Source organism: Taudactylus pleione, unplaced genomic scaffold (assembly GCF_031769625.1).
Source record: "Taudactylus pleione unplaced genomic scaffold, aTauple2 ptg000848l, whole genome shotgun sequence".
NCBI lineage: Eukaryota > Metazoa > Chordata > Amphibia > Anura > Myobatrachidae > Taudactylus > Taudactylus pleione.
Window position 1 is genome coordinate 582468 of NW_028285250.1, and position 24457 is coordinate 606924.

Consider the following 24457-nt stretch of genomic DNA (forward strand, 5'->3'; position numbering starts at 1 on the left):
AGAACATGGTGGCAGATAGTTCATATGTGAACTCTGTTCCTGCTCATAATTTCTTGCGTGAACTCGACTCTTTAACATACAATGCTATAAATGCCAGTGCATGCATGCTGCCACGGTGGGTCTGCCACCCATTCTGCAATTGTCCACTATGTCCCTACCCGCCTCCTCCTATCGCCCTCCTCTTGCCCCCTCTCTCCCAGGTGTGTGGGGAGGCTGGGCAGGACTTTGCACAGGAGAGACGGAGGGAGGGAGGGGGAGCAGGAAGCAGTTACAGGGGAGAGGCTCTTATTTTGGCAGCGGGCAGCCTGAGCGGCTGGAGGATCCTGTGTCTTCCTCCCAGATCCCGGAGAAATAAGCCCCGGGACCAGGGGATTGTAGCGGTGTCGCCCCTTGGGAGGCAGTGCATTCACCCAACCGCCCCGGGGTCCACCCCCCACTCGGTTGCAGAGCCGGTGCATGCACGGAGCAGTGTGAGCGGAGGAGCCGCGGGGCAGACTGGTTACATGCCCGCTGTGCCCGGAGGAGGGGGCAGGATGAGAGGGGGCACCCTGCTCGCCACAGCTGCGGCTCTCTCTCCCCCTCAGCCCCCGAGCTGCGGCGGCGGCTGCTGCTGCTGAGAGGGAGAGGGGGAAGCCCAGGAGCTGACACAGGAGGCCGGAGAGAGAGAGACCATGGGAGGCCGCAGGAGAGACTCCTGAGACTGAGAGGTAAGGGAGACACAAATGTCACCCCAGCAGCCATGTCACCCCCCCTGCCCAGGTGTACAGGACTGTCCTGGGTGCCCATCTCTCTCCATGCCATCTGTCTCCCAGCTGGCACTGTTGTGTCAGATGCATGGCAGATATGGCAATGCCTGGAATCCTGCTGGAGACCTCCCCTGTCAGGCTGGCACTTACATGTGTGTTGCTGCTATAGGTGTTTCACCAACACTGAATCTCATCCTATGAATTGCTGGCACTGCCCAGGTGCACCAGTGGCACAGTATTAACACTGGCGGTGTCTTATGCCAACCTCCTGCAACTATTGTTGTGTCTGAGCCCATTGCAGTGATTGATCAGATTGGCAGGCCTGGTTAAATGTACTTTGGCCTGTTGTGGTCATTATGACAAGTTTCCTACCAACACATTATATTAAAGTTCGCCTTTAAACCATTTTAACAGAAATCCATATAATCTCTCATCATGTAAATATAATAAGGGAAATGTAGCTGCAAAAATAAGGGCATCCACTGTTCTGTTGATTAACGGTGTATTATTATTACTACCAGGTTTCTTGAGCGTCCATGATGCACTTTAATGTAACATTGTCTTCTAAATATTAAAATTAGCCAATATGTCGTCCCTAGATCTTGATAAAATGTTTAGCAATAAATATATTTCAGTTTTGCGTTATGCTATGTGCTCTGAAACATTGCTTTTCTGCCCATAATAAGTACCACTTTATGCCCCTAATAATGTTATTTTTGTTAGGATAGCGTGACACCTACACTTTATATAAGCAGCATTTTTCTGCTGATTACAAACACTTAGAACAATTTGAAGCAGCAGATTTAAGCTAGTCAGTTATTCCCAAACTTTTTTGAATCACGGCGCCCTAGAGTATCAGCATTGGTTTCACGGCACCCATAAATTTAAGTTTGTTATTGAGAGATTCAGAAAAAAATGTAGTGAAGTAAATGTGCTTACATGTCATGATGCTTGGGCTCAGTTATGTTGTGGTGGACAGGTTTGCGCTTCTGTTTGTCCACATATTTACATTAAATTGACCTTAAATAATTTGATTTGGTGCTGGACCACCAACCTGGCGCACAGTTTGGGAACCACTGAGCTAGCTACACACTGTCAGATTTTTTTTTTATCGTGGAGAGAAACCAGGCGATATTTCAGCAAATTGCCTGCCCCAATATCTGTGCTTCACATTATGCAATTTGTCCATAGACGCTAGCGATTTTTCACCACACTGATTTTGCCTATGGCCACCCACAAGGATGATGACTTGGTGACAGGAGAACACAGGAACTATGGGCAGATTATGGAGAATGCACACACACTTCTCCATATGGGGAATTTGAGGCCGAGATTTTCGCTCTTGACCAACAGATCGGATAAATGAAGGAATGCGTTTGTGGATGTTTTCTTACCGTGTTATCGGTGAAACGCTGAAACTATCGTTCATACACACTATACAATACCTCAGGCCGGTCACCCGATTATTGGCAAATCGCCCCAATAATTGTATAGTGTGTAGGTAGCTTTACTTAGTGACAGAAGTGTTCTACCATCACGTGAGCTATCCAGGCAGGATCATTTTGTTCAGACCCCATCAAGCTGTAAAAAAGAGCAATATCTGTCCCTCTCGTAATTACCCGCATTGTACTCGGCGCACTTGTTTTTGAACAGCCGTAAGCCCATACCCACTGGCATCAAAATTACTGCATTTATTATTACTATTATTATTATAATATATAATTTATTTTTTTTATTTAATTCTAGTAAAGGCTTTGGAAATTTGACCCTTGGTCCCAATGATCCTTACCCAACTCCATTGGGTAAGGGACCTTAACTTTTTAATTACTACCATATTTTGTAGCTTCAAGACCAGGCACATTTTTGCATCCTTTATTTTCTTGTTAAGCGAAAATAAGTTTTTGGGGTTTTTTTACATTTTTTTTTTTTTAACTTATATGCTTATTTGGTTTGTGACAAAAAACGCTTTCTATTGGTATCCTTTTTAAACTGTCATATCTTTAAAAGATGTAAAGTTTTTGCTATCTGTACTATTTTTTTAAACATATGTGCTCCCAGAAATACATTTTGAAATGTGTTCCCTTATTCCATTTATCTTAATACCTTATGTGTGTAGCTTACTGTAGACAGGAAAGTTATATGTACTAGAACCGAGATGTGTATTTTAATAATGGTTCTTGGCCAACTCCTGTTGCAGCCGGTACAATCCACTGGTGTAGCCGTACTCAGGAGAGCAGTGTTTCCTAAATAACGGTCCCCAAGGCACACTAACAGTCCAGGTTTTAAGGATATCCTTGCTTAAGTAGGTGGTTAAATAAAAAATAACTGAGGTACTAATTAAGTCATCTGTGCTCAGGTATGGCTATCCTTAAAACCTGGACTGGGATAGGAATAAAGCCTACCCTTAACCAACGTACAAATGCAGTGGGCAGACATTAGTGTTTTAACTTGGTACAGCAACTACTGCAATTTTGTTTTCAAGTGTTTCTAATAGTGGGTACACACCTGGGCGACTTGTCTGCCCACCCAAGGATCTGCAGACTAAGCGGCCGATTGGTAAGCCAGTACACACTTGCCAATCTGCCACTCAATGTGTCTGTGCTGACATCACAACTGGGCAGGCATTTAAATTTGCCTTCCCAGTTGAGATGTCAGTCACCGGCGGTCCCTGTTGGCGGGTTGCCCGTGCACACAGCTAGATGTGCCACTATATATCGGCATCAGCTGCCTGCAGGGCCTATGTGTTATGTTTGTGAACAGTGTTGTTCAGACATATCGTCTATAAACACCCTCCGATGCACTGTGTAATATGTAATTCGTTGGCTGATTAAACGACATATCGAGTAGTGTGTACCCAGCATAAGTGTTTACAATGCTGTGTTTAAAGCAACTTGTATACTGTGTTTGATAGAAAAAAAGTGTTTCCTTATTATTTAAAGGCCCCCAAACATCAGCGATGTACTGGGCCAATTCCCAGATCCTTAGACGCTGGAGTCGGGGCATCTATGAAATCCAACATGTTGGATTTCTGATTTGCCGGTACCGACCAAAATATGATTGGGATCATTTCCGACCAGTGGTTCCGGTCCGATCGGTGAAATGACCGCCTGATGTATGGGGCGCCTTGCTTGTAAGATTACATTACTTCATTAGAATGCTGCGGTATTTTGAAAACACGGCATTGTGAAATGATCAAACTCTCCTCCGTGCAACCTTAAAATGGATTGAGAACGCAGGTCCCCTGTCGCACCAGAACACTTTTTCGTCGTCACTCTGCTGCAGTTCTGACAGCAGAATCACTCTGGTGTGACATAACAGAATTCCTCATTTAGTTTAATGTCTCGGTGCAGAAGAAACTATTGCATTATTAGCCTCTTGTACCTTTTTTTTTTCTGCCATATTTTCTGTTCCCAGAGCTCATAGAAGCTTATAACTAATTACCTCTGTTACATGCATGTTATCAGTAGTAGTTGGGATGTACCAAATAATCTATTGTTGATTTGTGAATAGTGCAAGATACAGCATGTCTTAGATATAGGGTTTAGCATTAACGTAAATAAATTGGGCTCTAAGCACCAGAAATGTCCTAGCAAAAACTTTCATGAAAGTTTAGCATAAAGCTGGGTGCACGCCGTAAATTAATGGATCCGAAGAGATGATTTCCGACCATTGGGCCTGAGAAACGCAGCAACCCGGGCTGAGGATTGTTAGGATAGTCTCATCTGGCGTGCACATTTTCCAAAATGATGACCCGATTTCTAAATTGGGTTATCCTATGGTCCTTCTGTTCTGAACGACCATTGACTACGGCGTTCACTAGTCTTTAAACTGACAGATAATTTAACAGTCGGATGAATCTTTGGTACATTGGGGCTGAGCAAGGATCGCTATTCTGCTAATACGCACGCAACAAAGTTTACTAATATCAGCGGTGATGTGCAAATGTTTGCATTTGCATTGTGATCGCACCCTAATATAAGGATGCCCACTTCCCCTTACATACGTATACTTTGGCAACATAGCAAATTAATCGATAACATCAGACCCATATGCACAGTTAAGGCATGGTCAGACCTCAGGAACGGCTAACTTCAGTGCATGCTATGAGACTTCAGGCTGCGTATGGTATTGTAATGGCTAATTTATGCACACCCCTGCAACGCCGTTGAAACGCACTGGCACGCCTGTGTTCCCCCAGCACCCACAAGCGGCACTTCCCCCCGTTACCACACCCACAAACGACACTTCCTGTCAATCACTCTGTGATGGGTCTGCATAGCCGCTGCGATCGCAGTCAGGATCGCAGCAGCTGATTTACGTGCACTGCGATGTGTACACATGCGCAGTGCAAAACAATCGTCCGATTGTGTGCGTATTGGCAACTTCAGTCCTTGCTGAATCAGGCCCATTGTTGAGGTTTGTACGTAGCTTAAGCTCTGAGGATAAACCTAGTAGCTCATTACACTGCTCTTACTGATTATGGTAGCTGCTAAGCACTAAATGTTACATATTTCTTTCCTCCATTGCTTTATTTAGAGTGGGTGCTCACTAGCATACCTCCCAATATTTTTCATTTAAGAATCGGGACAGATTGGTACACTAAGGGGGGGTAACCCGTTAGGCGCGATTTTTTGCAGATTATCCTAGTTTTTCGCCTGTTTTTTTTTCATTCTATCCTATCATTTCATCCGAAATAATAGGATATTTCTCCCGAAAACACATAGTTCCGCAAGCTTATCGCGGATCCTATGTGTTTTCGCCATTTCGGGGGTGAAAAAATGGCACTTATCTTGGGTTATTTTTCGGGACACATCAGGTCCCACCAAGAAAAGTCCCGATAAGTGCCGGTGTGGGGCAGACTTCGGGGCTAATTGGATAGCCCCAGGGGATCCGTTAGCGCCCCAACAATGTTCAGGGCTAATTGGATACCCTACTAAGTATTTACTGGCCATCACCTAGTGAGACATACCTCACATATGTCCCCAGAATTCACACAAAAGTACAAATACATCACTGATACCACTGCAGGAATAAATAATACTGTTTACGTATCTTAAATTAGTCTTATAAAGTCCTTTCTGGCACCAATTTGAAAGGCTTCCTTCTTTTGTTTTCTTTTTCTAAAGCTACTAACTTGCTAACATAACAATTAATCAGCAGTTTATCATTTGTAGCACAGTCTATTTACACAACAACTGACCAGTAAATGTAAAGCCCTGCTTTCAGTAATTCTGGTGGCATTGAGTTATAGTAAATAGCTTGCTTGGCATTTAAAATTCACTGTAACCTATTATATAAACGTAGCAATTCAAGAACACTTGGGGGGCAAGGGCGGGCGGGTTCATTTGTCTCTTTGGGTATCAGACTGAGCAATTCAATTATTGCTCCAATCGGGCATGAGAGCTGCCGGTGCCGTCCTGAGGTGGCGAGCAGAAATGTGTGAAAGGCCTGGTTTGGGTGCCCAAATGGTACCTCTGCAGACATGGACGCCCTAGTCCTCTGGAGACCTCTCCTCACCCCTGCTGTATTAGACTTATTTCATACAGGCAAAGTGTCATCCATAAATGATGCTATGCTGGCAGGAGCAAGGATAGTGTCGTCAGACTACAGTAAAGGTTGTAGAGCCTGATATAAAAGGTGGAAGTCGTTAATAGTCTCATTAATGTACAATTTATAAAAAATCAGGTTTGGGTAAAGTTATCCTTCAAGGTTCTATTAAGAGAATTTGCAATATATGGGCAGTGGTGTAATGGTTTTTGTTAGCTGACGTGCAACAATGGGTTAGATCAGGGGTCTTCAAACTTGGCCCTCCAGCTGCTTGGCCCTCCAGCTACATATCCCAGCATGGACTGCCACCTTTTTTGATATAACAGCATGCTAAAACTATGTGCAGTGCATGCTGGGATGCGTAGTTCCACAGCATCTGGAGGGCCAAGTTTGAAGACCCCTGGGTTAGATTCTTATCAGGACCTTATCAGTGTGGAGTTTGTATGTTCTCCCCGTGTTTGCTTGGGTTTTCTTTGAGTGCCCTAGTTTTCTCCCACAATCCAAAAACATACCGGTAGTGTGTATGTGCTAAGGAATAAAGGGGCTAACTCGGAGGTGTACCCAAACTGATGGTTTACATACATTCCCGATATTGGCTGAACTGTGCAAGCGCATAATGGATTCTTCATCATCGGATGCAGTGCCCCATAAGCCGCAGCGCTGTTTGAAGGTGAGTAGAGGACGGCGACAGGAAGCGTTTCCCAAACGGAGACGTGTCACCTTTTTAGGGAAGCGCCATGGCCAGTGTCTGCGCTTTCTAACGCAGATTTACCGGCTTCTGCAGCTCTGAATGAGGCGTCTCATTACCATACTGTGACCATCTCTGAACCAGGCAAGCTGGCTTATGGAGCCCGGGGGCAACATGTTGACAGTCTTAAGGCACACATCCACTTGCAGACATGAAAACGACTGCACGATTATGACATTGTAATCGTGCAGTCGTTTGTCGGTCTGTGCTGTGTCTACACTGAACGTTCAGTCGTTCAGTGCAGGCTCATCAATCATCCACTATCATGCTCATCCTGACGTTATTGTCAGGTTGTACGGCATTTTCTTGCGATGATTGATGTTGGAAACAACCAGCAGGAGCGCGCATCGCTGGTCGTTTCCGATATAAAAGTGCACGATTACTGAGCGATTACACGATTACGATGTCGTAATTGTGCAATCGCTCAGTATTATCGCTAAGTGGATGTGTGCCTTTTAATATCGACACCAAAATGTCGACATGATCACAATGTCGTTATATGAAAAACTGACATTCTACAGAATGCCGACATTAAGGTTAGGCTGCCGGAGGAAGGTTAGGGTTAGGGGTTAGCGTACTGGATCTTGGCATCACCTGACACCGCTGGAGTGGATCGCCGCACCGCTGTAACCTACTGTTTTGTCGACATTCTGAGCATGTCAACATTTTTCAATGTCAGCATTAGAACCATGTTGACATTATGAATGCTGACAAAACATACGGAACCAGAGGAGCACATGTACCTATTGTTGCTGAATTATGCCTCTCACTAAGAGCAAAGATGTGCATATAATTGGTTAGAACTTCCCCTGTATGTGTAATCAGCATCATCTATGTGACAGACTGCTTATACCTCTTTTCCACCAAAAACCCAGGTCTGACCTGGGTTTTTGGAACTGGTTCCAACCCTGGTCAGACCCATTTACACTGCACCTTTGATCTGGGTTACTCCCAGGTCAGCCCTGTTCACACTGATCTCAGGTCTGCCCTGCTAAACCTGTGAGGTCATAAAAAGTGGGAGGTGAATGCTCCACAACCACCAATCAGCTCATTTTAGGCATGACAAAGGTCGGATAACCCGGGTTCTACCGTTTACACTGCACCATTACCTGGGTCCATCCTGGGTCCAACCCTGGTAGCTACCTGGGTTGGATTGCAGGCTCACTTGACCCAGGTTATTTTTCAGCGACCCTTTTACCATGAGCTGCGACTCGGGTAGACCCAGCAAAAACCCAGGTTTTTGCTCTGGTGTAAAAGGGGTATTACAGATAGGATGGGTATAATCGTGAGGTGATATATTTTGGTTACATATTACTTCATGTTTTTCTCCACTGGTGCAAATTGTGCAGACATTAGGGTATTAGTATATTAGCTATTAGTGTTGCTAACAATAAATGCTGCATGAGGTTATATAGTTGGGTGTAGTGTTTTGCCCAGGCATCAGCACTGTGTGAAAATGTTTGCGTTTAGACTGTACTCGGGGCCTCATTCAGAGATGGACGCAATGCATGTTTACGCAGCTGAGCGATTATCAATTGTCTGAGCATACGTCTGAGTCGCACTGCGCATGCGTCAAGTGTCATTACCGATGTCGCTCGTGAGGATTCGCAAAGTGATTGACAGGCAGGGACCGTTTGTGGGCGGTGACTGAAACGCAGGCCTGGTTTCAGGGCGTGTCTCTACCTGCGACTGAGATCTTGTACGCAGTGAAAACGGCTCCAACCGATGTCTCAGTTCCGCCCGCCATTCTTCGCGACCGTAGGGTTACTCAAAAGTCCAATAATGGATTGATTGGCTGAGCTGCGTCTTTGTAGTAGGCAGTTGCTGGGATTTGCGCACTCGTCGGTGGGCTTCTCGGTACAAATCCAGGCGCTTGCGACATTTGCGTATTTTCACACATTTTACAACTTTGCGGCAGCATTGGCGTCATATATGAATCCATTCCCTCAGTGTCAAAGCCGCACATGTTATATTTACCCTATGCCTTGGGACAGTCATCGTCTCTATAACATTCTGACTGCTTGCATGCCTGTCAGTTTATATCCTTGTTTACCCTGACTTTTTATGCTGCATTGAGTGATAAACGGGTGTTATGGTAGATGACAGGGAACTGCAAGGCTTTGCGTTATCTCATGTGAGAATAGATAACCACCCTATTTACTAAATAAACACAGCTCAGTCATGTAGGACTGTAATTCCACTTAAACAGAAGAACACGAGGAGGGGGCTGGCCATTTTTGACTGCATGCTGAGTTAAGTGAGACCTTTGACCTCAGGGCCAGCCACATCTTTACATTAATAGCCATCGCAGAAAACTATACTGAGAAAACTAGCCACAGTGATTATGTATGGTCATCCTACTGCAAGGGCAGTTATGGTTGTGACGGTTTCTTCTCATGAAACCTTTCAGTGAAATGCTATAAATCCCCTTTGTTACTATATGTGAGTGCACTGTGGAACTGGTTATGTTTTTGTGACTGGAACTTGTCATAGCATGTATATATGTTTGTGTGTGTGTATATATAGTACTGGCTGTTGCCCGCGTCTTCGCCCACGATAAAATTGCTTCTGCCAACGTTTTTTATTTATTTTTTTAATTTGAGGTGTTCTAGTTGTATTGCTTTGCATAGGGGCCCTGTGGCTGGAGTGGCCCATGTGACCAGCAGCGCTATACAGACCGGTGGCAGCAGCGCCTTCACCCACCACTCACACCAATGTCACTGCGTGCCCTGCTATGTAGCCTATCCTGTTCAAGTGAGGGTAGGCCCAAAGCGGGATGCCTACCCACCTCTTACCGGCTCATGGTGCCACACCTGTCTCTTGCATTGAGGAGGTCTATGCACTTTTTTGTTTTTGTTATTACTCAGCTTTAACTTGACGGATTGAGATGAAACAAAGGTTATTTTTAGGAGTTTTCGCTACAAAATGATGCAGTTTTGATGAAAATCGGTTCAGTACTTTTTTGCGCAAACTTGGAACAAACAGACCGACAGAACGTTCTAATTAGTAGCAATGAACTTGGAAAGGAGCGCTTAGGGCTCTATTTATTAACATTTTTACTAAAATAAAGTGAAAAAGGGTGTTTTCACACCCTTTTCACATTATTTTAGTTTCACCTAAATTTATTAAAGGGCAATTGAAGTAGAATTCGTAAAATTTTACTCCAAGCCCTAATTATCACATATCTTTAGTAAGCAGATCGCATTTCCCATAATTGTAATGGGAAATGCGATCTGCCTGAGATTTACTAAAAATAAATTGTGAAAAAAAAAAAACGGGGGAAGCCCTGTGATAATAACACCACTTGGAGGCGTTCCCCCGGTTACCGGACTCCTGCTCTGCTCTAACAGGCAGGTCGCGGGGGGGTAGCGCGGCCGTTCGGCACATGCATTTTTTTTTTTCACGAAAAATACAGGGATAAGGCTACAGAGGGAATTCGCAGGGATAGAGTTTTATCACAAGCTCTGTCCCTGCAAGGGATTTTTAATCCCTGTGATATTGCCCGAATTCGCAATGCGAATTCAATCCGGTAATATCACAATACAATCTGCATTTTAATGCAGATTTTAGTAAATAGAGCCCTTAGTGTGCACACTAAGCACTTTATATGCGCTCCTTTTCCAATGTTCATTGCTACAGATTTACTTTACAAGGTAGACCACCACTGCCTTTATACTCTTGGATCCAGCTGCCACCCTGTTTTTAGGGGGGTGCGTCTCACATAAGTAAGTTTTGTTGGTATATCAATTGTGTGGTGCAGGAATCTTCACTTGTTTTCTTATTATATTAGTATAGATATATGTGTATGCAAAGTAGACCACTCTTGGGTGTGCAGTTGCGCTCTGATATATACGCACAAGGTCGAAGGTGTGTGTATATTAGAGCGCAACCACACACCCAAGAGTGATATATATACACATAATCTCTATCTCTCCATCTCTATCTCTATATCTTCTAAAATGGCCCCAGTTGTGACAAAACATTTCTATGTGGAGATGGGATGCAATTCATGTACCGGCGTCCGGAATGCCGGATGTCGGCATCCCAACTCTGGAAGCCAGACTCTGTACTAAAGATAGGCGTCAAAATACTGACGCCTATCTTTTAGCCAGATGCTGAAATCCCAATGCCCGGCATCCTGAACGAAGGTAAGTGGGGACTGTTTGCTGTTAGCCGCAGGGGTGTGGGCAGTGTTCGTTTTAGGCACCCCCCTGGAAGACTTAGGGATAGGCATGGGGAAGGGGGGTTAGAGTTAGGCACCCCCACGGGAAGTTTAGCGTGCGGGAAGGGGTGGTTAGGGTTAGGCATCACTGGGGGGAGGTTAGGGTATTAGGTTAGGCACCACTAAGGGGTGGGGGGGAGGGTTAGGGTATTTACCAGCCCCAGTCGGGACCCTGACGGTTCAGGCTTCCAGCGTTGGCATTTAGTCCACCGACACTATATCCAGTGGTATTACATACCGATTCCGTGGAGATGTTGTGGGGTGTAACAGATACAGAATAAGAGATGAAAATAGTAATTGTGTTAAATTTGACTTATTTTATGAATAAACATTTAACTTAGTCTTCATTCTAGCACCCTGCACCTCTCACGACCCGTGCAGTACATCTTTACTGCCTGGTGTGTCGCTCTCTGCTCTGGTGCTTCTAGCACACTCAGCTGAGATAGAGACCATAGTGTGCTAGAAGCACCAGGACAGAAAGCGCCACCCGATGCAGGGAAGAGGAACTGCACAGGTTGTGACAGGTGCAGGGTGCTAGAATGAACACTATAACTGGACAACCGTGTAAATGAGTAAAACAGAATAGGCTGCATAAACAGTTGAACATTAGTGACTACTGTCACTTTAAGAGTGGTTCATTTTGGAAAGAAAATGTGTTGAACTGTGAACCGTCCCCTCTCGCAGCCGAACCCTCACCGTCCCCTCTCGCAGCCGAACCCTCACCGTCCCCTCCCGCAGCCAAACCCTCACCGTCCCCTCCCGCAGCCGAACCCTAACCCTACCCCTAGTGCCTAATTTAAACCTAATACTGTAGTACCGTCGGAATCTGTCGGGATAGTGACCGTCGGGATGCCGCTGTATTGTAACCGTCTGCATTCTGACCATCGGGATCCAGACTACATCCCGTGTGATCTGTTGTATTCAATTATGCACAACTGCCTTAAAAAATTGGATTGCATAAGTCACACTTGCCAACTCTCCCTGAGACTCCCTGAAATAGTAGCAAATTCCCTGAAGAGTCCAGCAATCTCCCTGATTGCACCTTACCCCCATTATGTAGCTTTTATATACATGAGAAAAAAAAGAAGTCTGAGATCTATACATTCAAATAGGATCATCAGTGCCATTTCCCTGCATTGGTTATTAGGCACAATGACCCCTATGGATACATGCATTTTCTGATAAGGTTTATTGTGGCCACATTTAGGGAGCCACTTGTAAAACACAATACATGTAGATCTTACTAACTGCTTTGGGGCTCATTTACATTTGGATGCGTCACTTTTATGACACGCCTCTCAGATGTAGGAGTACACGCCCACTTTACCGCAGCGCTCTTACAGTAGGTGATGCTTTCACAATCTCCCTGAAATGCTTTTTCAAAAGTAGGCATAAGGTCTACTAAAGATTCAAATACAGATGTAGTAAAGGGGATCGGTATGAAATACCGCCGGACCCATGTCCGGCGGTTTGAACCCCAACACCGGAAGACCAGCAGCAGTGAAGATCCCGACAGTTCCAAAGGTAAGTATTTACTAACCCTACTCCCCCCTTAACCCTAACCTCCCTCCCTAGTGCCTAAACCTAACCCACCCTTCCCCGCAGCCTAAACCTAAATCTTCCGGGGGGGGTGCCTAACCTTAACCTCCCCTCGGGGCTGCCTAACCCTAAGTCCCCCCGGGAGCCCTAAAACCCGCGGTTGTCTGCACTCAGCTTACCTTCGTTTGGTATAGCAGGCGTCGGGCTCCCAACGTAGGTCTGATGACAGGCGTCGGGATTTCGACGCCTGTCAGTAGTACCTTGCCGGGATTTGTCAGTCGGGAAGCCGGCGATTGGCATTTCGACCATTGGCTTCCTGACTGCATGCCGTAGTAAAGTTATCTGTACAAAGTAATCTGTGGTTGTAGCTGTCTGACTTATTAGATGAAGGGTCACACACATATATGTATGATATTGGCTTGTCAACACCATATTCAGAGGCAGCGATCAGTATAGTTTGGCAAACTTGGCTACACTATTGGAACAGTGATGGGACAGAGGCCCTGATTCAGAGCCGGACGCTCTGACAGAGCGCTCACTCTGAATCAGGGCCATCCCTCCTTCATTTTGGAGCGGCCTCCTGGCCGCTCACATAGCTGTGGGTGACCACCCACAGCTAAAGCGAGCGGCCAAAATGATGGTCGCGATGGTCAAGACCATCACGCCCATCGTGCTTGCGACTAGACCCTTGTGGTAGGGTCTCGTCTGCCGCAAGCCCTGGAGTGCTTTTGGCTCTATCAGAGCCAAAAGCATTCCCACTGACATCACTAGTGATGTCAGTGGGGCCGGACTCAGACGGTAGGCGCTCCCATTGGTGGGCGTGCTGTCAATCACCATCGACAGCACGCCCCCTTTGGTGCGAGACCCTTAACGACTGCTTGGCCGTCGTTATTCGGGTCTCACGCATGCGCACGACGGAGCCGCCTTCGTCGTGCGCATGCACACTTGGGCACCATCGACCCGCTTGCGAGCGCTCAGCGCTCACAAGCGGGTCTGAATCAGGCCCAGAGTAAACATTTCTGCCCAATCACATTGATGCATGATTTGGTGGCAGCAATGATTAGTCACGCATCTATTTTCACCCAATACTCTACAATGTTCATCCACATGATCAAGTTGTTTCATGTGTGGGCAATTAGGGATGGACAGCCATGTCACCTGCTTACCCTAATTAATTGGTTGCATTACGTTAGGCTAATACAATTAATTTGCAAGATTTGTTGGGAAGAAGGCTGTGTCTAGATAAATGGCAGCATGGACTGGCAGAGCTGTGTACTTACTCCCTGCTTACATAACTAATTTGCTCTTTCCGTCCCTTTGCTGTGACACTTCTCCCTCTGTGCCTCCTGTGGCTGATCACCATACAGCTAGTGAGAATACATGGACTGTTCTTAGTGATCTGCTAAACCAAACTGTGCAATGTTGCTGACCTGCCAAGAAGGAGAGGAATTACCTGCAGACAGGACCTATGGTAAATATGGTGCAACTTCCATCGAGCCATGACTTGAGAATCGGGCAAAACTGTGTGGTAGCCGACGATGGCTTGAGATCAATCAGACAGCTCCATTATCGTCCATGCTGGCATATATAGAGTTGGAAAATGAAGAGTTAATGTTGCAGTATCGCAACCTGATATCTTCAATTTGCCCTCTAAAGTGTTTAACCAGATTGGACTCTGTATGTACCAATGAATAGTAAAGTGCTCGCAAGTTTTCAGATTTGGGCCTTGTCTGAATCTAAAATGAAATCATAAATGCTTAAGGTAATATGTAATTGTCCAGCTATCTAAAAAAAATCAAAAACCTAATACACTATATGTATTTTTACATGTGATAAAATTGTTGATTTAAAGTTTTTGCGGGACAGACGTTCACAGAAATATGGTAGTATACCGTAAATAACTTCTAATTGATTTTCCAATTTAACCATAGCCTTTTATTATCACAAGGAAAGGTCATTTTATATACAGTGGCACATGAACGATCTGTTGCCCCTAGTATGTTTCGCTGAATCTAGAAGTCAAAAAAAGTTGACAAAACTGAAACATGACCCATTTCTGCCCATGTTAATGAACACATACTTGTTTAGTTGTTAAATGTACCCGGGTAAAGACAATTCCAAAGGTGAATAAATGCTCTGACCATCGTACACTCTCATCAACCATGAGCTTTTCAAACCAGCTGATGGAAAACTTAAAATACATTGACCGTTGACAAAGCAGGGAAAGGCTATAAAAAGATGTCTAAATGCTGCCGGCTTGGAATGTCCCCTGCCAGAAACATCATTAAGAAATAGGCTAAGCAGAACCCATTTGCAAAGAACCTGTAAGTCCACCATGGAGTACTTACAGATGAAGGTTTTGGGATGGCTTTCACTGTCCGTAAGAACAGAAAGACTCTTATGGGTTTATATTTGAAGCTTGTGATTGTGCTTAAGCCCAATATTTAAACGGGCAAATCTCTTACTAGCAGTGTCTAACTAGTAAAAGAATTGCCCTTTTAAATATCTAATATATTTTAAATATTTCAATATTTTAAATGCGAACAAAAGTGCCGGGTTTCACAACCCCATGCTTCGTAAATAAGGGGTCTATTTACTAAGCTGTGTTAGGAGATAAAGTGAACGGTGATAAGGTACCAGCCAATCAGCTCCTGTCATGTCACAGGCTGTGTTTGAAAAATGGCAGTTAGGAGCTGATAGCTGGTACCTTATCACCGTTCACTTTATCTCCTAACACAGCTTAGTAAATAGACCTGTAAATCTCTTGGGGTCATATTCAGTTAGCCGCAGGTTGATCTGCGCGGCCTGTTCTTAGGTGAAGCGCCTAGAGCTGTTCAATTACAGACCCGCGATCCGCCACGAGTCATTTCTACGTACACCCTACCCAATCAGCCAGCGTCCAATTGAATCTGCCCCTTAGCTGGCAGTATGGCACATTTGTTTGTACCAAAAGTAGGTGTTAGCAAGTACTGACTCCCATGTGTCCTTACACATCTTTGCTGCAGTCACGCCTGCAAATATTCACTCTCTGCATAAACTTAATGTAATTGGCAATAAAAGCCTTTGACACTTATGAAATTCTTGTAATTGTATTTCAGTATACTATAGTAACATCTGACAAAAAGATCTAAAAACACTGAAGCAGCAAACTTTGAAAACCAATACTTGTGTCGTTCTCTCAATTTTTGGGCACTGCTGTACAAGCGTCGCATATCAAATGAATCGGCACAGTCTTCTGGTGCGTCCTAGTGGCAAAAAAAAGATGTCAGACGCTAGCAGAGTTGCACAGGACCTGGCGGCTCACTTATGCCCGGCAAATTGCACTGCGTGGCGTATTGAGGCTAGATGTATGAGGACACATATGTAGGTGTCCACACCTCTGCATATGTCACATTCATTTATATTTTTAAAAAATTAGTTGAAATAGTTACTGTGCAGAAATCTTGTGTTTTTGTTTAAGTTTGTACCATGAAGAATTTGTGTTAGAGATGCGGGGTACTTCTATAAATCTATAAATAGAGTCCCAATTGTAGCAATTAAAGCTGATTTTTGTTTTTTTTTATTATTTTATTTTATTTTTCTGTTGCTGCAACTTACCAAAACATATTGCCTGGCAGCTAAATGATACTGGCCCAGTAGTGAGATTTAACTTCCTGCTTTGTTGGGCCAATCTCCGCAGATGTATGCAGCTGTTGCCCGCGGCTTCGCCCACAATGAAATTGCTTCTGCCAACATTTTCTTCTATTTGAGTTCTAGTTATATGGGGCCCTGTCGTGGTAGTGGCCCATGTGACCAGCAGCGCTATCCAGACCGGTGGCAGCAGCTTCTTCACTCACCACTCACACCAATGTCACTGCGTGCCCTGTGCACAGACTGCTATGTAGCCTATCTTATTCACCCAACACTCACACCAATGTCACTGCGTGCCCTGTGCACAGACTGCTATGTAGCCTATCCTATTCATCCACCACTCACACCAATGTCACTGTGTGCCCTGTGCACAGACTGCTATGTAGCCTATCCTATTCACCCCCCACTCACACCAATGTCACTGTGTGCCCTGTGCACAGACTATGTAACCTATCCTATTCACCCACCGCTCACACCAATGTCACTGTGTGTCCTGTGCATAGACTGCTATGTAGCCTATCCTATTCATCCACCACTCACACCAATGTCACTGTGTGCCCTGTGCAGAGACTGCTATGTAGGCTATCCTATTCACGTCAACGCGGACCCAAAGCACCTCTCCCCCCACCCCTTACCAGCTGTGTGCATAGTCCACACCTACAGTGTCTCTTGCATTGATGATGTCAATACCGTTTTGTTTGTTATTGCTCAGCTTCACCTTGACAGATCGAGATGAAACAAAGTGCAGGTTATTTCTAGAAGTCTCCACTACACAATGATATTGACACGAAAATTGCTTCAGTAGTTATTGTGACCACTTGGAACAAACAGACAGACAGAGGGTCTAATACAGCACTGCATGCAAGTGCACTGCTGAACATAAATTCACGATTATTGGGAATCTGCGCATGTGCAGGACCCATTCTGCGAGTGTGCCGAATGGGTCCTGCTAACACGCACGCTAGCCCTTGAATGCATCTGCATGTTTGACAGGCAGAGGTATTTAAGGGGTGGTGCGGGGGCGGAGTCGTTTTCTGGGAGTGGCAAGCCCAGGATCTGCATTGATCAACACCCGGCCAGGCTGAGTAAGCTGCTGGTTGGCCGTCCACCATCGTGACCATCGGTTGCAGTGCTGGGATTGCAAATGCAGCAGGGGGTGTCATACAGGGGGTGTCATACACCACCTGCTGCATTTGCATTATTGCAAGGACACAATTGCAAAGCTGCCTGCGTGCAGCTTTGCAACTACGCCCCTTGCTGAATTGGGCCCAATATACTTAATTTACAGAATAAAGCATTTTTTTTGTAATACTGAAACTGTTACCTCAGTAGTGTGGACGACAGCGACCTTACTACTGACACAGCTATAGATAGCAGAATTTGTGTTATCACAGGCAGTAAACCTATAATGTATCGTGCAAAACATAAAAGAATGCCTTATTGCTTGCAGAAAGAGCTTTTTGTTTTTGTCCCTTTCTCAAACATTACTTAAGGGAACCTGCAATTTGACCAGATGTGCCTAAAGTCTTTCGTACAACTGTATAGGTCACTGCACAGCATAAAACATATGTAACAATTAGCAATGTTTATTTGTTACACTACTAAGATGCACCTGGTGAAGTAACGCTGAGCGCAATAGACGGTGCTGAGGAGACGGATATCGTCACAGGGTTATCTTGTAAGGATTTACTTAAACGAACTGCTTCAAGGTAATGACCTAATGCTAAGCCGTATCACTCCTGAGCTTTCCAGTGGCATGCAGGCCATGATTTCTTGCTACCCTTCATTTTGTCCTATGTATGCTGCACCCTGAGCATTACTAAGCCATTTAACAATTTTTACATTTTTCCTTATGCATTTCCTGTAACTGGAAACCTCTTTTTAAGTGTATCTTGTATATTTGTACTATTATTGGAGTCCACAAATGTATCTTGTTGATCCCACCTAGTTGTGTGGTTTTGATGGCAAGTGATTATATTCACACTCGGCTGTTATCAGTTCTGGCATCTTTTTGGTATACTTTTAACATATATGCCAACCCCCCTCCCTCCCTCGCTCCTATCCTTTTGGCAGCTGTGTGCTGGGCTGCAGTGGGTGACCAGAGACCCTCGGATGCTGAGCAGCAGTCTCCTTTCCTCTGCCCCCCAGTGTGGAAGCAGTGCTGCAAATAGGTATTTTTATTTTTTTCTAAGGGGATGTGGCCTCGCCTCCTGTGACTAGGCCACGCCCTCGATAGTAAGGAGGCCCATTACTATGCATATAATTTCTTAGTTTTGGAAATAGCAAGAGACCAGTGAAATCATATCGTGTCTGAAAATCTGTCCAGTTGAAGCTATTTTCCTTGGAAGTTGCACAATCAGGCCTCAGTCTACACATTCACATCCATTTTACAATGGAAAGTCCATTTCTGCAAATGTACTATAAACATTCAAATGCATGATAGTGACACATGTAGCATAGACAGGCACAATGCCCATGGACTCCCATGATTCATTTATGACCTAAGTGAGGCCCATCCACTTAACTGGTGAAGCTGATCCAGAAGGCTGGTCTATTCCTCTCGGGATCGGTATGAATGCCAAATCCCGATGCCGCAAGACCGACACCACTGAAAATCCTGATCGGTAAGTATGGTAACTATCTCTAACCCTTTCCCCCCCCCTAACCCTCCCTTAGGGTTGTTTAACCATAAACTCCTCCCCGCAGCCTAAACCTAAGTCTCCCTGGGGGGTGCCTAACCCTCCCGGGAGCCCCTAACCTAACCGTCCGCGGCTGTCCACGCCCGACGCCCAGCTTACCTTCGGTATGCTCCTGGCATAGGGATAATGATAAGCATCAGGATTTCGACGCCTATCATGTGTTCCCTGTCGGGATTACAGTCGGGAAGCCAGTGGTCGGCATTTTGACCATCGGTTTCCTGACTGCATCCCCTCTCGGGAGCCCAGGAGAGTTCCCTGATATTTGAGTTGGAGAGTAGGCACATATGGCCTTGTGACTTTCCAAACAGAAGTTTGTGCGTGTTTGTGTACGAGGTGGACAAAATGGGTACAATCCTGCAGGGACACAATTGTCTGGTTGTTAGTGTACACCACTGGTTCTACCGGATTCCCTATCTTGTTAATTGACTTGAGACCCCATGCATTATATCAGGGGTAGGCAACCTGTGGCACTCTAGCTGCTGGTAGTACTACCTCTCCCAGCAGTTTTAGCATGCCTTAACAGTAAACACTATGGCAGGGCATGCTGGGATTTGTAGTTTCACAATAGCTGGAGTGCACCAGGTTGCCTACCCCTATATTATATCATGCTTGCATCAAACTGTATTATTGCAAGTGTTGTTTTATAGCATTATATTGGCAGCTTACTTCTGTCTCATCCGGTGACAGTGAGGTTATGAGTCAGAATTTGTCATTGTGTTGCTTCTCATACAGGGGCTGTGTATCCTATTCCTCTGCCATTCGCAGAAACCGGCGTTTCACAATATTGACACCAGTGGGTGTATAATGCTGTTTAGTCCTTTATGTGTGCGCTGCAGAGCGCTGTGCAGCTGGCATACTAGTGCGTGTCAGCTACACGTGGGATGCAATGTGTGTGTGACAGCTTGTGTACAACAGGAACATTTTGTATGTGGGATTGCCTGTTCTGTTTCCTCGTCATTTGACTACCGAATGTCTTTGCCATTGTTCCTTGGCTACATAATGCTGGAGGAGGGAAGCCAGTCACAAAGCACACCCAGTAATTGTCCTTTCCTCTTATGTTTTCAGCCTATTATCTCTTCTGCCACCATGCAGGCTCTCTGCATAGCTCTCTAATGACTGCCAGGTTACAGTGATACCTCCCCGAGTCGTCTTTTCCTTTCAGCTGCTCTGCTAGGCTGAAGGGGGGGAATGAAAGGAAGTAGTGAGAGTGTAATGAGGGAGGAGGAGTGAGCCGGGCCTTGCATGGCACATCCAAATGCAGAATAGCTCCTTGCCTGCTGTTCAGCCTTTTCATTAGAGAAGAAGATGGATTTCAACATCTCGCTATTCTCCCTGGCATCTTCTGCTATTACGCTTCAGTCATGTTTCTTATGTATAGGGTTGTTGGTCTCCTATAATTCCCAATGGCGCATGGAACTGTGCTTGTCATATTGTCTCTTCAGTATATACTGTGCTCTGTAGTACCGTTAGCGTGTCACATTATTACCATGATATTATGTGCCAGATGACGACGTCATCACCGGAGATATGAAAGCACTTCTCAATGTGTCCCGTATTCAGGATAGTTATTACGGGCTTTTCTAGGGCTATTCAAGGGGGTTCAGGGCAAAAGCAAAGTGCAGGTACATGACAAGAGTTGGGTACGGGATCCTGGCCATCGGGATGCTGGTAGTCAGAATTCTGACAGGTTTAGGTAAGTACCCCAACTCTAAGCCACCTTTGCCGCAGCCCAACCCTAAAACCGCAGCCTAACCCTAACCCTCCCCAAGTGCCTAAGCCCGAATACTTACGGTCAGGATTCTGGAGCTGGGATTCCAACTGTTGTCGGGATTCCGGCATCGGTATATGCATTAGAATAGATCAGGCTTAGGAAAACTGCACATTTTGCTGAACTACAATTACCAGGATGCACATATAAGCCTTATATGTTCTGATGACTGTTCACTCACTTTCCGCATTGCATTTATATTCCATTCAATTTTTTTTTTCTTGTCTCTGTCCTGTTTTATACATTTTTTTTTTTTTTATAGAGTGGCAGATGTTGGCATAAGGTGACATTTAAATGTAGGGATGCTCATTAAGACATTGAGTGTGGCACAAACCATTGCAGACCATGCCCCTTTTGTAGTAAGCATGCCTTGGAAATTCAGCTTCTTTTCCTGGCATGAGATTATAGACCCATAGATGACTGTTAGTACAGCCGCCCCTGCCTCAGAATTATCCCCGTGGCTTATGCTGGCCATACACCAGCCCTCCATTGGTCTGATTCCTGGGTCGAGTAATTGGCAAAATCCAACATAATGAGCTGGCTGTACATCAGGCATCTATCAGAACAATCCTACATTCTACAGATGTCTGGGTCGGGTGATCGGCAAAATCCAACATGTTGGACAATCTCGATTTAGCTGAGTCCGGCCCAAAAAAATTGCTGGAATTGGCGAGTTGGGGATTTTTAACATGTTGTATTTTGCCGATCCCCTGAGGAATTGCTTATAATTGGAGTCTGGCAATTGGCGAGTTTGGATCGCCGATGGTCTGATCGGGATTGGGGATTCTGCCGACTGATGCATAATACTTAATGCATAAGTAAGGGTGTGTAATACTTATGATGGTCAATGGAAGGAGGATGTCTGTACTAATAGTAGAGTGGAGATTGGAATGCACATATATAAACTACATCATATTATTGTGAAGATGTTTAATGTTTACCTGAAAAAAAACTCCATAAATTGTAGTCTGTGGCAATCCCTGGCTCCAAATAGCAACTAGATCACCACTGTTATACTAGAGGAGAGAAGGGGATGTTGGATAAAATTACACTGGGGAACAGTCAATCTCTTGCCAGGGATTTAAGAGTCGATTTCGATTAACTTTGTGCTCCTGATAATGAATATGCCATGCTTATTTTTCAGTTGGCTCTAGTTTTTGAGAGATGCATATGTCTTTGATATTTATGAAAAATTTAATTAGACAATGTTAAGATAATTTTTTTTAATTCTGATTAAATTTGATTTGTAAAATGTTATAAAAAGACAGGATAATTACATACATAAGTGTTAGGAAGATATGAGAACCGTTTTTTTGTAGGATATTCTTTTGTATTCTTGTTGCGGGCAGTCCCTCTGCAGACTCCCAACAGTAATCGGCCATCATGTGACGATCCCACCTTCCTTGATATCTTTCTTCCATTACCTGAATATCCTGGTGGAACCGTTCACCCTGTTCTTCGCATAAATCTCCTAGATTGGACGGGAAGTGATCTAAATGGCTGTACAAAAAATTTACTTTAATACTCATGTTGGCACCTACTTTCTCAAAACATTTTAGCATGTTGTGAACTAATTCATGATAGTAGCCTGCCTTGTGATTGCCTAAAAAATTTTGAATGACAGCCACATAACTCAGCCATGCTTCGGATTCGGTATCAGTCATAGATGTGGTAAAATTTGAGTCCTTCACCAGTTTCCATATCTGTGGGCCGTCAAAAATTCCTGCCTTTAATTTTTCAATACTAAGAGATGGAAATGTTCGACCAATATACGTGAAACAACCGCCTGACTTGTCCAATGCTTTTACAGATTGTTTCATTAAACACAGTTTGATATGGAGAGACGGCAGTATGATTTTTTTTTTTTTTTCCTGTCAATTAAGGGCTCATGAATGATGTTGGCTTCTACAGTTATAACTTCTCTTGGAGGCTGTACGGTTTGCTGCCAGTGCTTTAGTTTTGCACGACTATCCCATTAGCATATGTGACAAGGGTACTTAGTATATCCACTTTGCTGCCCAAGAAGAAAGTTTACCATTTTTTAAATCGACACAAACAGACCACTGATGCTGAGAATAAGCATTTTTTTCTAAGACTAATTTGATATTTTCACTGTTCTTTAAGTTTTTTTGATTGACCGATTTAGGAATCGACACAAATTTATTCCCATTGTGCAGTAATACGCATTTTAAGCTCCTTTTAGAACTGTCCAAAAAGAACCATCAGCCTTCTGCAATATTCTGGTAAGCCCATCATCTGGAGAAGGTTCCGGAATATTGTTGCAATACACAAGTTCGCTATTTTGGCTAAAGAACGGCAGTATGGCTTGCTCACTGTGAGAGAGTGAGACGCTGCAGCTGTGATCGGATGCCACTGTGAAATCTTTAACAGCAGCATCCATTTCATGCGGGGGCGGAGCCGGGGGCATTTTAGTGTAGCGCAGGCAGGGACCGGACAAAATGGGGATTTAGTTAGGGCTTATTTTGGACCGTTTTTCAAAAGTAAGGGTAGGGCTTATTTTCGGGGTAGGTCTTATCGGGGAAACACGGTAGTAAAATTTTATCATATCACTATCTCTCTTGTGGTCATGGTGTGGGCTGGAATGGAGGGGTTTCCAGACAACTGGAATCCCCCCCCCCCCCCCCTGCGTTTGCCTAAGTGCAGGCTTATGTGATGTCCAAAATAAGCCCCAAACGCTTGTTTTACGAATACAGTTATATTTTTTCTTTTGCAACACTATATTTACCAGAAATATAACAAAATACATCCGGTTTGTCAGTACACCGTCTCCGAGAAGACTAATTTTTACAGAGAAAACGTTTTGTTTCACACATTCAGTGCTAACTCCCAACAAAAGCCGAGGACGTACTGAACAAAACAAGCCCAAACGGCGGGAAATCGGTTGTGGTGGGACAGAAAGAGGGCCGAACAAAGGAATAGGAGGTGCTAACTGCGTCACTCGGTCCTCTCCGTTGCTCCTCCCTGTATGCTGGGAGGAGGCGTGGCTGTGGTCTGAGGATGTCCCTTGGTCCTCTCTGTGTGCTGGGAGGAGGCGTGGCTGTGGTCTGAGGATGTCCCTTGGTCCTCTCTGTGTGCTGGGAGGAGGCGTGGCTGTGGTCTGAGGATGTCCCAGCAGGCTCAGCAGCGCACGGCCACGCCTCCTCCCAGCGTTAGTGAGGAGATATGAATGTGTTATGTGTCTCAGACATGACTACCAGCTACGTTATCACAAATAAAACAAATTCTTGTTATTGTTGAAAGAGGGTAGTTATTAAAAAAGCAAAACTAAGTTGATTCTGTTAAGGAAAGCGGCCTAGATTAGTAAGGTACTTCAAATGGAGAAAATAATTGAATTTTATCATTTTTAATTAATTTGAAAACTGGAGCCAATTCAGCTATAGCGAAGATCTAATGTGAAAATAGGACCTGCGAGTACTCTCACACCGATTTTAAAACCTTAGCAAGAAAATATTTTTTCTTTTTTTTGTTCCCCAGTGTTATTTGTTACTAGCTGTTGTCCCTGGTGCTGCCTATTTATTTATTTTTAGACTTCCTCTT

The 24457-nt window shown here is 44.6% G+C and overlaps 1 protein-coding gene across 4 annotated transcripts in view; it reads left to right on the top strand.

Moving 5' to 3' along the window:
- Window positions 1-206: 206 nt before the first annotated feature.
- The window catches only part of BCL9L (BCL9 like), a 47066-nt gene continuing 22815 nt past the window's right edge, over window positions 207-24457 (top strand). For 2 of the 4 annotated variants that reach the window (XM_088458747.1, XM_088458749.1), the window contains exon 1: window positions 207-707. The gene's annotated coding sequence lies outside the window, so the exon portion shown is untranslated. The remainder of the gene's footprint in view (window positions 708-24457) is intronic. The other 2 variants (XM_088458748.1, XM_088458750.1) reach the window with 1 other exon arrangement.